This window comes from Equus quagga, chromosome 7 (assembly GCF_021613505.1).
Source record: "Equus quagga isolate Etosha38 chromosome 7, UCLA_HA_Equagga_1.0, whole genome shotgun sequence".
Classification (NCBI taxonomy): Eukaryota; Metazoa; Chordata; class Mammalia; order Perissodactyla; family Equidae; genus Equus; species Equus quagga.
The window spans coordinates 107,543,688-107,555,714 of NC_060273.1; the positions used below are offsets into that span (position 1 = coordinate 107,543,688).

The 12,027-nt window shown below is 33.0% G+C and overlaps 1 non-coding gene across 1 annotated transcript; it reads left to right on the forward strand.

The window, feature by feature from the left end:
- Nucleotides 1-11,684: 11,684 nt before the first annotated feature.
- On the forward strand, nucleotides 11,685-11,790 carry LOC124243118 (U6 spliceosomal RNA). Its single transcript, XR_006889615.1, has one exon. It is a non-coding gene; the product is annotated as a U6 spliceosomal RNA (small nuclear RNA).
- Nucleotides 11,791-12,027: the final 237 nt, after the last annotated feature.

The following is a 12,027-nucleotide window of genomic DNA, read 5'->3' on the forward strand; positions in this document are numbered from 1 at the left end:
GCATCATGTTGTACAAAGCCAAGTGCAATCTGCACCAAGCATGGTTACTTTTATGTAAGGACTTACCTTCTCGGAAGGGGTTATGGTTTCGGCAGACTTTCAGAGTATTAGTTAATTTTCTCAGTTGCAATTTAAAGACAAGGATATTCAGCATCCACCGAAAAGGATGAATTTTCTTGATATGAAGAAGAAGCAATTCAGGAGGTTAGAAATATAAGGGTGCAGAAGGGAAAGCAATTGTGGAGTTTCAAAAGGGGAAGCAGAGAGTAAGACGTGGGAATACAAAAGGATAAATACACACACACACACATATATATACCTATATGTATAATATATACATACGTATATATATATATAATCTTCATAATATTGACTAATTTTGGCTCTTTCTTATTTGTCATTGATAAAATTACACTCAGCCTGGAAAAATAGCCACTATCGCCATCAATCTATAATAGTCAATAATATTGATTATTTAGCTTATTGGCCTGACTCCTAGAGTATCAAATAACAAACAAGAGAATTTATACTATATGAATCTGCATAAATGCCCAGCTGAGCTGGAATATAAATGTGTTTCTCTAGTATGAGCATTGTATGCCTACAATCTAGTGGTTAGAGCAGGGTTGTATGTAGTCAGCACCCGGGTAAAATTTTTAGGTACATACAGCCAAGTGCCATTCCTTGGCTATACAAGCTTTCTTCTAGTGGGGTCCATTATAGTTTCAAAAAACTCCTCGACTTATGATGATGCATCCCCCTGGTTAAGAACTACTATTAAGTTGGTAGTTTGCATAAATACTGAAGTACGAATTTGCCAAATAGTGTTCGGTGACCACTATGACAAGAAACCACATAAAAAAAAGAAACCACATGAAAGTCCTTTTCCTCCTTATACATTCCCTTAATGTTCCCACACTGTCAATCAAAACGAGATCTATTCATCCAAAATAGCATCAAGTTACCAAAAGAACATATCAACACTCAAAAAATCCCTTCCACAATGATTTGGAATCATAAGCCTATTGAAAAAGTCATTTTTTTTGAGAGAAAAATGTAGCAATTGCTAATCAAAATCTGAATGAATAAGGTGATTATAAATCAATCACAGTTCTTGATAAGAATTTTGGAAGGCACTCTGGAATGGATTACCAAAGGAAAACATATTTAAGGATAATTATATGGAACAAACCCATTTATCCTAATGTGGAAGAACTTTAAATTGTGTTTAATTTTTTAAAGTCCAGGGATAACTATATATTCATTTAAATGAACTACTTAGAGATTAATATCCTTCTGTTGAAGCAAATTCAAGAATAAAAAAGATTATTAAGCAACATAAATAATTCATGCATTCATTTATCTATAAATTTATTAAGCACTTACCAAGTACAGATCACCAAGTAAAAGTGTGTTAGATCCTATTGCCATTAAAGTTTTATAATTTCTGCCTTCATGAGTTTATATTCTAGTAAAGGAAATAGTCACATTTTCAACTTATCACATCATACAATTTATAATGTAAAATAAATGATATTAACAAGTATAAAAACAATAGATATTTACCACAGGAGCATTCTCTTTGCATGCACTTTTGGTGCAAAAATAATAATGAGAGACTCCTCCTGCTAGAGAAAGAAATGAATTTTGTTTCTTATTACAGAGGCAGAAAGTGAAAAAATATATATAATTTTAAAAATGCACAATTTATATTAGTTTATATTGTTATATTAATTACAACTTCTATCTATAGAATTGTACAGCTAAAAGTTAGTTACAGGATTTATTTTGAAAAAAATGATATAATTGAAGCATTTATAATATTTCTAACAAGGATAAGACATGCCTAGTACAAAATTACTAACCTAGGAGTTAAAGTTTCAAAATGCAACACAGGTTGCCATGTAACTATTGAGGCTGGTTTTTCAGCAGCAGATGGAGATTTTAAAGGAAATAGATGCCCAATTGGATCTGATTCAAAGAATTATCAGAACTTTATGTCTTAAAATAAACCACTTCCAAAATGTTTTAGTTGTAGAGTATGTTTTGAACAATCTTTAATCTTCCCATTTTTCTGAATACTGATCAATTTTTTTCATCCTGCAAACTTGAGTGACTCCTTCCAAATGAACATACTTAGGATATTCCATGTCTTTCATTTTAAGTTCGCCTGCTTCTTTTCCCTAGGCTAAATTTGCATAAATAGCTCAAAGGACTGTTGATTAGTAACATATATTTTAAGAAAAAAATGTTTTATATTGAAAAAATAAAAATGTCCTCAAAAACCCAATTGTTTTCTCTTAAAATGAACACAACGGATTTTTCAGTGTTGTTGCTCAACAAAAAAGAAATAAATTACCATATAAGACTGATGATATTGCAATTTGAGTGATGTGTCAAATTACTTCCATAAATTTCAACCGAAATAGAAGTATCAGGCCAGAGTCCTCAAAATCAATTATGCCATGAGAAGTACCCTTGAAATCTGTATATAAAGAGGCTACATTTCCTAAAAGAGAAAGATTGGATGAGGGAGGTAAAATTCGAAGGAAAAAGCATCTTTCAAGAAAGTAGAGTTCACCTATCTCAGACGCACATGCTAGCTAGAGTAGTTTCAAGAAAAGAGACAATAATGAGGTGGAAAGGAAGGTTTTACAGTCAGCAAAATTAACACAGCTTGGAAATTAAAGATAACATAGCCGAAACTTTCAAACTTGGCATTCAATCAATACTGAACTTTAGTAGTGAGCATTAGAAATAGAGTCATGTGCCATGGATGTTAAGAGCTTTGAAAATTCAAAGTTTATGCAAAGTTTTCCAAGGTTAGGCAGAAATCTTTCATCATCAATGAAAAGATTCCTGAAATAGATGCCAATGGCTCAAATTCGACCAAAATGGAAGAGAGAAATGAAACAGTAATAGAGAAATTAGAATTTCAAGAAAAACTCAGAAAGCTTAGCAGGTCTTCCTGGGTCAGTAGCATTTATTTAGGCCCCTAACACAAGAGGTCTGGGTTCTTTAAGTAGTTTTCTAAAATAACTCTCAGACTCTTTTCTCTTGACTCTTTTCTGTGACTCTTTCTTCTTTCTCTTACTAATTTATCTTGCACACTATCTCTGGGTTAATCTTCCTTAGGTCCTTTCATTCTGTTAGCGTTCAAAAAGTCTGCAACAGCTCCCAGTTGCCTTTCTAGCCAGATTTAAACTTCTCTCCTTGTTTTTTTTTAGATTCCCTGCAGTTTTTCTTCCTCCCCCTTAGACAAGACTATTTTCCATCACTCCCACCCTGGACCTGTCTCAATAGAGTTAGTGTCATCATTTATTTGCACCATGCACTTGCCCAGCATTCTAACATTGCTCAGTTTGCTTCCTTCCTGAAATACCATCCTCTCTTCTTCTTCACCAGCTGAAATCCTTCCTATCCATTCTTTCAGCTTCATCTCAAATCATGATTTGTTGACACTTTCCATGTGTATTGTTTACTGTGGCCTACACTGATTAATCCCAGCTCTAAATTCTTATAGAGGTATTGCTTGTTCCAAGTAATTTATAACTTGGGTGTCCATTAATTTGTGTTTTTTACTGACTTTCATGGACATTTAGTCTTAAAACATCCGTAAGATAGTAAGCTACTTGGAGGCATGGATCACATCTTAAATTTTTATATTATAGGATGGATGGTGAATAGAGAGACAGAGGAATCCTTTCTCATTTCATAAAAAAAGGGGAATTCAAGGAGTTCTATAAAATATATATTGTACAATGAAAGAAAATAAAATAAAAATAAGTGATGGAATTGAGCATAAAAGTATAATTAATTTCCACGGCTAAGATAACACAGTACCACAAATTGGTTAGGTTAAAACAACAGAATTTATGTTCTCACAGTTCTGGATGCCAAAGTCTGAAATCAAGGTGTCAGTAGGCCCCTTCTCCCTCTGAGTAAAATCCTGCTTTGCCTCTCCCTAGTTTCTAGTGGCAGCTATCAATTCTTGGCATTTCCTTGGCTTGCAGCTGCATCATTCCAATCTCTGCCACTGTCATACATGGCATCCTCCCTATGTGTCTCTGTCTACACAGCATCTTCCCTCTTTTTATAAGGACACAAGTCATATTGGATTAAGTGCCCACTCTGCTCTAGTATGACTTCCTCTTTACTAGTTATATCTGCAGTAACTCTATTTCCAGATAAGGTCACATTCTGAGGTACTGAAGTTTAGGTCTTCAACATATGTTTTTGAGGGATACAAATCATCCCATAAGAGGCAGTAAAATGAGAGGTGCAAACTGAATCTGAATTTAATAGATAGAATACATGCTGAGAAGTCCAGCCTGCTTGCAAAAGATAGGCAACACATTCATCTCCAAGAGTAATGAGGAAACATGATCAATCACTTGATTCAGTTTGTAAGATTTAAGCCAACAAATTACTAAAGGAAAACAAAGAAATTGTTGCATTGATCCCAAGGGAAATTTATCCTAAGAGAGCTGATGAAATAGAATGATGGGTAATCTAGAAAATAGTATTATCAATAAAAGTGTACATGATATACATGATTTTTTATAACTTAATTAGATTTACATTTTAAAATTTACACAACTCAGTAAAATTAATCATGGGCAAGATGAGAGTAATGATCTTGGGAAATATGACAGTGTCAATGTATGCAGTTTTGGATGCTATACTTTAACTGATAAATAGATATTTCTTGAGTCTAGAATATTTATCTTTCACATAGGGAGTTTAACGGATGTACATCAGCTCAAAATACATTTTTAATGTTTTAAAACTTTTCTTAATTTTAATCTTGGGGTTGCTGAATAATTGATCTGAGATTCTTCTTTTGCTACATGCTGTTCTGAGAAGATGTTATATATTGTGTGTGAATTCCAGGAATTTCCTCTGTAATCTAAAGTCACATATCCAATTTCTTACTTGAAATCTCCACTGAAATGTATCACCAAAACCTAATGTTATAATTGTCCCTAAGGTAACTATTTCACCTTCCAATGTTCTTACTTCCCGCAGTACAAATAATTTATCTTTTTTTCTCCCGTACATTTCCTGAACATACCTTGCCCTAGTTCATATGGGATGGAGGATAAGAGGAGAGACATGCAGCAAACTATACTTGCCAGGTTTCCATACTAACTGAATTTAATTTAGATATCCATTTTCTCTTGACTTCCATTTTCTATTAACATCTTAGCTATCAGTTATATATTTTTTTAACATTAAATGTCACATAGCTTTCTCCCCTCTGGCTGCTTTTAATATTATCACTTGGTCTTTGATTTTCAAAAATTGGATTATAATAATCTAGGTATGTTTTTCTTTGAATTTATCCCACTTGTATTCACTGGCAATATCTTCCAATTGATATTGAAAAATGTCAGTAATTATTTTTTGAAGTTTTGTTTCTATCCTAACACACTGTCTTCTCCTTCTGGGACCTTTTCTTGACCAATTTCCACATTTCCTTTATGCTTTGTTTTGTTACATTTATCTTCCTTGTTCTCTCGGTGTTTTGGTTTGCATATCTTTTCTAATGATGTATTCCCTAGTTAAATATATAGCCTGTCCTATAGTTGGTCTGCTTTTAATCGTATCCATGAGATACACTTGATTCCCCTTTATATAAATATGTAAGCATTCTATTGATATTCTCCATCTTTTAATTCACACTGTTTTTCTTTTTCTTTCTTTTCTATAACATGAATCATAGATATATTGAAGTCATTATTGGCTAACTACAATATTTGTATCATCTCTGGGTCTGCTCTTATAATAGACTATTATCTCTCTTTATTACTTACCACTTCTTGCTGATTATTCACATGATTAGTAATTTTATGTGGTATGTCATACATTAGAGATATACATTGTAGACACCCTGGATTATTTTGCTTTCTAATTCTCCTAGGCTTATCTTTTACTCCTAGAGCATATATCCTAATTCTAGTATTTGGTCTTTATTTCTAGAGTATGGACTTTCTGGTTTCTCAATGGAAAGCCCTGGATACTCACCAAGGTATCCTAACAGGGCTTGAACTTCAGTAATTCTATAGAACTATGTATCTATTCAAATCTCTCCTGACTCCTTGTCGTTATTCTCTGCTAGACATCCTGGAGTTTTACTCTTTGGGTGCACAGCTAAGAGTGAGCCAAAGACATAGAACTCATTTTGTTTGCCTTACTGTAGCTCCTTCTCTGCAACACCTTTCTTTTTGAATCCGTGTTCCTTAAACCCAAGCCACTACAAGAGCAATGAACTATGATTTTGTTTTTCCCACCCAGTGATACTGTCACCTTCTTTTTTGAATTCTATTTACCTGGACTGTGATTCAGGAAATGCTCCCAGAGGCAAAGCCAGGATGCAAGCCTGGGGACTAATTTTAATTTAATTTAAATGTGTTTCCCTCTCTCAAGTACTTTAAGCCTGTATTGTTAATTTCCCACTGTCTGCTTGAGTTGTTTTACATAGACTTTTCAGTAATTATTTTCAGAGTTACTAAATGCACAGAGTAAGTACAATAGCATCTATTCAGTCATGGACAGAGTGGGGATCAGCTTCCTTTTTAATTCTTAAAGTTCATGGAATAGAGGCATCCCTTTAAGAGGAGTTAAATACTGTCTAAATGTAATGGGAGCAATTCTGTTGATGGAAGGAAGAAAAATTTAGTGACCAGAAGTGAAGAATATGACATAGATATTTATTGCTTACCAAGCATCCCCATGTTTTCCAATTCCCATGCTGTAGGATTTGTGCCAATTCTGGCAAAGAGATATGAGTAGAAATGACATAAGGCAAAGCTCTGTAAAAAACCTCATAACCACTCTTCCCTGCTGAGAAGTCCTGATATGACACAAGGATTCTTGAGTCACTAGTTAGAGGACAATTTTCAAGGAAACTAATCAACAAGCTTTGGACTGTATATGAGTAAGAACTACATAGCTTTATTGTATTATACCACTGAGATTTCAGGATTTATTTTGTCAATAGAGCATGGACTAAAAGTACCCTGATTGATTCAGAAACTCTGGGTAAGTTATGGATACATTTATTTCAATATTTAAGTACATTTTCTTACTAGAGGCAGGAAAGTGTGACTAAAGGAGAGAAGAATACTATTTTTTCAGTAAAGGAAATAGACAAAAAATACACTGATGATAATATACATTCCTCTTAAAGTCATATGGAACATTCACCAAGACAGATTACATTCTGGACCATAAAACACACCTTACCTAATTTAAAAGAATAGAAATCATGCAATGTCTACTCTCAGACCAAAATGGAATTAAATAAGCGATCAATATCAGAAAGATAGCTGGGAAATTCCATTAAATATGTGGAGATTAAACAATACCCTTAAAAGTAACACATAATTCAAAGACAAAATCTAAGCAAAATTTTAAAATATTTTGAACTAAGCAAAAAAAGAAAACACAACTTATCAAAATTTGTGGGATGCAGCAAAAGTAGTGCTTAGAGGGGAAATTGTAGCACTGAATGCATATGTGAGAAAAGAAGAAAGATATAAAGTCAAAATCTAAGATTCCACCTTAGGAACCTAGGGAAAAAAAGAACAATTCAATTCAAAGTAAGCAGAAGAAAATAAATAATAAGGATTAGACCAGACATCAGTGAAACTGAAAACAGAAAATCAATTGAGAAAAATCAATGAAACAAAAAAGTGTTTCTTTGAAAAGATCGATACACTCAATAAGTCTCTAGCCAGGCTAACTAAGAGAAAAAGAGAGAGGCTACCAATTACTAATATCAGTAATGAAAGAGGGGACATCACTACAGATCCTATGTATGTTAAAAGGATACTAAATAAAATAATATGAACAACTCTATGCTCACATATTTAATAACCTTGATGAAATGGACCAATTCCTTGAAAGATATAAGCTTCCAAAACTCACACAAGAAGAAGTAGACAATCTGACTAAGCCTGTATCTATTAAAGAAGTTGAATCAATAATTAATAATCTTCCAAAACAGAAAGCACCAGGCCCATATGAGTCCACTTGTGAATTCTACTAATCATTTAAGGACAAAATTATACCAATTATCTACAATCTTTTTCAGAAGATGGAAGCAGACAGAATACTTAACTCATTCTATGAGGCTGTCATTACTCTAATGCCAAAACCAAAAACATTATAAGAAAAGAGAACTACAGACCAATGAACATGTACATAAAAACTCTCAACAAAATCTTAGTAAATCAAATCCAACAATATATAAAAAAGAGTTATATATCATGACCGGGTAGGATTATTCCAGGTATGCAAGGATGGTTCAACATTCAAAAATCAATTAAATATAATCCATCACATCAACAAGGTAAAGAAGTAAAATCACATGATCTTATCAATAAATGCAGAAAAAGCATTTGCCAAAATTGAACATCCATCATGATAAAAACTCTCAGTAAGTTAGGAATAGAGGTGAACTTCTTCAACTTAATAAATAATATCCACAAAAAACTATACCCAACATCATCCTTACTGGTGACAAATGTGAAGCTTTCCCACTAAGACCAGGAAGGATGTCCCCTTTACTACTGCTTTTCAGCATTGTACTAGAAGTCCCAGCTAACACAATAAGACAAGAAAAGGAAATAAAAGACATGAATTGGAATGGAAGAAATAAAACTGTCTTTGTTCACAGATGATATGGTTATCTATGTAGAAAATCCAAAAGAATCAACAAAAACATTCCTGAAACTAATAAGCGATCATAGCAAAGCTGCAGGATATCAGGCTAATGTACAAAAGTCAATCTACACCTTCTGCTTGGTATTGCTGTGAACCTAAAATGCTCTTAAAAATAAAGCTCGTTAAAAAATATGCTCTTAGTGGAATAGCAATGTATTTAAGTCTTCTTGAATCTTCTGACAGAAAGTAAATATTTTAAAGCACTAAATAAGTAAAATAAAGTAATTAAAGCATTTTAAACAAAGTAGTGAAATGATGTTCTTACAAACCACAAAATTCCATTGAGCTATGCCAAACTACCAACACCTGTGTGTATAATTAACTGTGTGAAAGGAAGTAGAAAGAAGATGAAAAGGTTCTGATAGCCCTGATGCTGGTAAACCCAGAAATTGCTAAGAACAATTCATTCCCAAAGCAAGAGAAGACACTCTGGAGTAGAAGTCAGGTGTAACTCTCTGAGAAAAACAGCTGAACAGCAGAGGAGGCTTGCCATCTCTGTTTAAAGGGGAGTTCAAGGGGACTTCGGGAATGTTAGACATTGCTGAGGTTGTCTGGGTGTCATGAAGACTTGAAACCAACCAGCCAAAGAAGTTTCCTTCAAGGACAAAGTCTCTGCAAAAGATAAACTGTTGGGAATAGAATACAAATGAAGCAGAAAAAGAGAAAAAGTTAGGGCAGGGGGTGTGGAAGAAAAAGGGAGAAAGAAAAAGAAAGACAGAAAATATTCTGATAATAGTAAAAAAGGAAAACAAAAGAGACTGTTCTCAGACAGTACTTGAACTAATTTTTTGATACTTCACAATACAGAAAGACCTTGAGCCATGAAGCTATGAAAATCATCTTGGCGCATTCCCATACTTAGGAAGATAATTTCAAAACTACAAAATGGACTGGCCCGGCACGCAGTGGTTAAGTTCGCATGTTCCACTTTGATGTCCCAGGGTTCCCTGGTCTGGATCCCAGGTACAGACCTATGCACTGCTTGGCAAGCCATGCTGTGGCAGGTGTCCCACATAAAATAGAGGAAGATGGGCACAGATGTTAGCTCAGGACCAGTCTTCCTCAGCAAAAAGAGGAGGATTGGCAGCAGATGTTAGCTCAGGGCAATCTTCCTCAAAAAAAAAAAAACCTAAAAGAAAACCCATCTCATGTAAATATTCCTAACACAATAGAATTATGATTGAATTCCATATCAACTCACTCTAGGTAAAAAGGAAATTATGAGCAGAATATACATCATTCAGACAGTCAAGACATACCAATAGAACATGGTCTCCCAAAAGAGTTTTTTTGTGTGTGTGAGGAAGATTCATGCTGAGCTAACATCCATTGCCAATCTTCCCCTTGTTTGCTTGAGGAAGATTAGCCCTAAGCTGATATCTGTGCCAATCTCCCTCTCCTTTGTACATGGGATGCCTCCACAGCATGGCTGATGGGTGGAGTGTGTCTGCACTCAAGATCTGAACCCACAAACCCCAGGCTGCCAAGGCAGAACATGTGGAACTTTAACCACTAGGCTATGGGGCCAGCCCCCAATAGATTTTTAAAAATCGTAGCTTAATATCTCAAAATAAACTAAATGAATTTAATAAATGAAAGAAAGCATAAATAAAAACTAGAAAAATAAAATTTGAGAATAAAACATTTGAAAATACAGCTCACTGAGTTACAGAATCACTTAGAAATAAACTTTAAAAATTTTCAGAAATGAAGACCAAACTAAGTAAACAATGAAAATTAATGGGTATCATAAATGATGCAGTGAAAAAAATAGACAATGGAAAATAAGATATTGAATTTTTAAATCCAGTAAAAGTTAAGAAAGACATAAAATGAGGGAGGAAGTGATTAAAAAATAGAGAAAGTAATTCATATTTATATATGTATACATACATATACACAGTGACAACAAAAGCAAGAACAAAGAAATATTAAAAACTGCAATTTAATAAAACTTTCCTGAAATAAATTAATAATTATATCTTCACGGTGAAAGGGAACACCATGTCTCAGAGAAAATTTTCACAAGGAGCCAAAATCAAGACACATTATGGTAAAATTGTTTAACTTAAGCTCCAAATGCTTTCAAAAGTGAATTGCTTTAAACAACACTAGAAATAATCAAAGTACTACTTAAACTGTTTTAAAGCGTAAATAAAGAGAAAAAAACCCTTCCAAATTCTTGTTATAAGGTGAGTGTAATGTTGATTACAAAACCTGATAAATATTTCACTAAAGGAATCTACAAACCAATCATGTATATGAATATCAACGAAAATCTTCAATTTGTAAATTTAATATGATTGCAATTAAAACACTGTCTTTTCTTTTCTTAAGCTAAAAAAGTTAATGATAAATTCATCTGAAAGGACAAGCAAGCTGAGAGAGAAACCATGAAATGGATGTTCTTGCTCCCACTATGTGAAATGTATTGTATGTCTTCTATAATTAAGGGAGTAAGATATCAGAATATGAATGGACCAGAATACAAAATCTGGAAATAGACATATTTGCAAATGAAAATTTATTTTAAACATGGCATTAGAAATCAGTGAGTAAAAAATATTTATAATTAGTAGTGTTGGAATAATGGCATAGCTATATGAAGAAAAAATTATCTTCACAATATGCATGCAGGTATTAGAAGAAAATATGTATGAATTCACCTAGAAATTGAAAGCAGGAAAAACAGTCTTAACTGTGATTCACAAAATAGAATCAACATAGGATAAAATTAATAATTTTAATTATGTAATTTGTCAAAAACATATCCACCACAAATAAATGTCATAATCAACACATAGACAAATGACAGAACAGTGAAACGTGTTGGCAATGAAAAATGTTTAAAGGCTATCAGATCTATTCATTAATAGGATTTTAAGATATTATAATTTGAAATATAGATTAAGTTAGATATTCAGATATATCCTAAAGATAAAAAGAAAAGCAAGGTGTCACTTCAGCAGCACACATGCTAAAATTAAAATGATACAGAGAAAATTAGCATAGACCCTGTGCAAAGATGACATGTAAATTAATGAAACGTTTCATATTTTTCTGTATACTAAAAAACAGTTAAAATGGTAATTTTATGTTATGTGTATTTTACCACAATAAAAACACATAGATACATATGAAAAATATTAAAGTTAATATAATATGGAAAGTAAAGAAAAAGTGCATGGACATCTTACATTTTTTCAGTAATCTTAATTTTAGTAAAAATATTGGTATTGTTATTATTCTGAGTTCATATTAATAGTGAAAAAAAGGAAAATCTAGCTGGCTAGATCA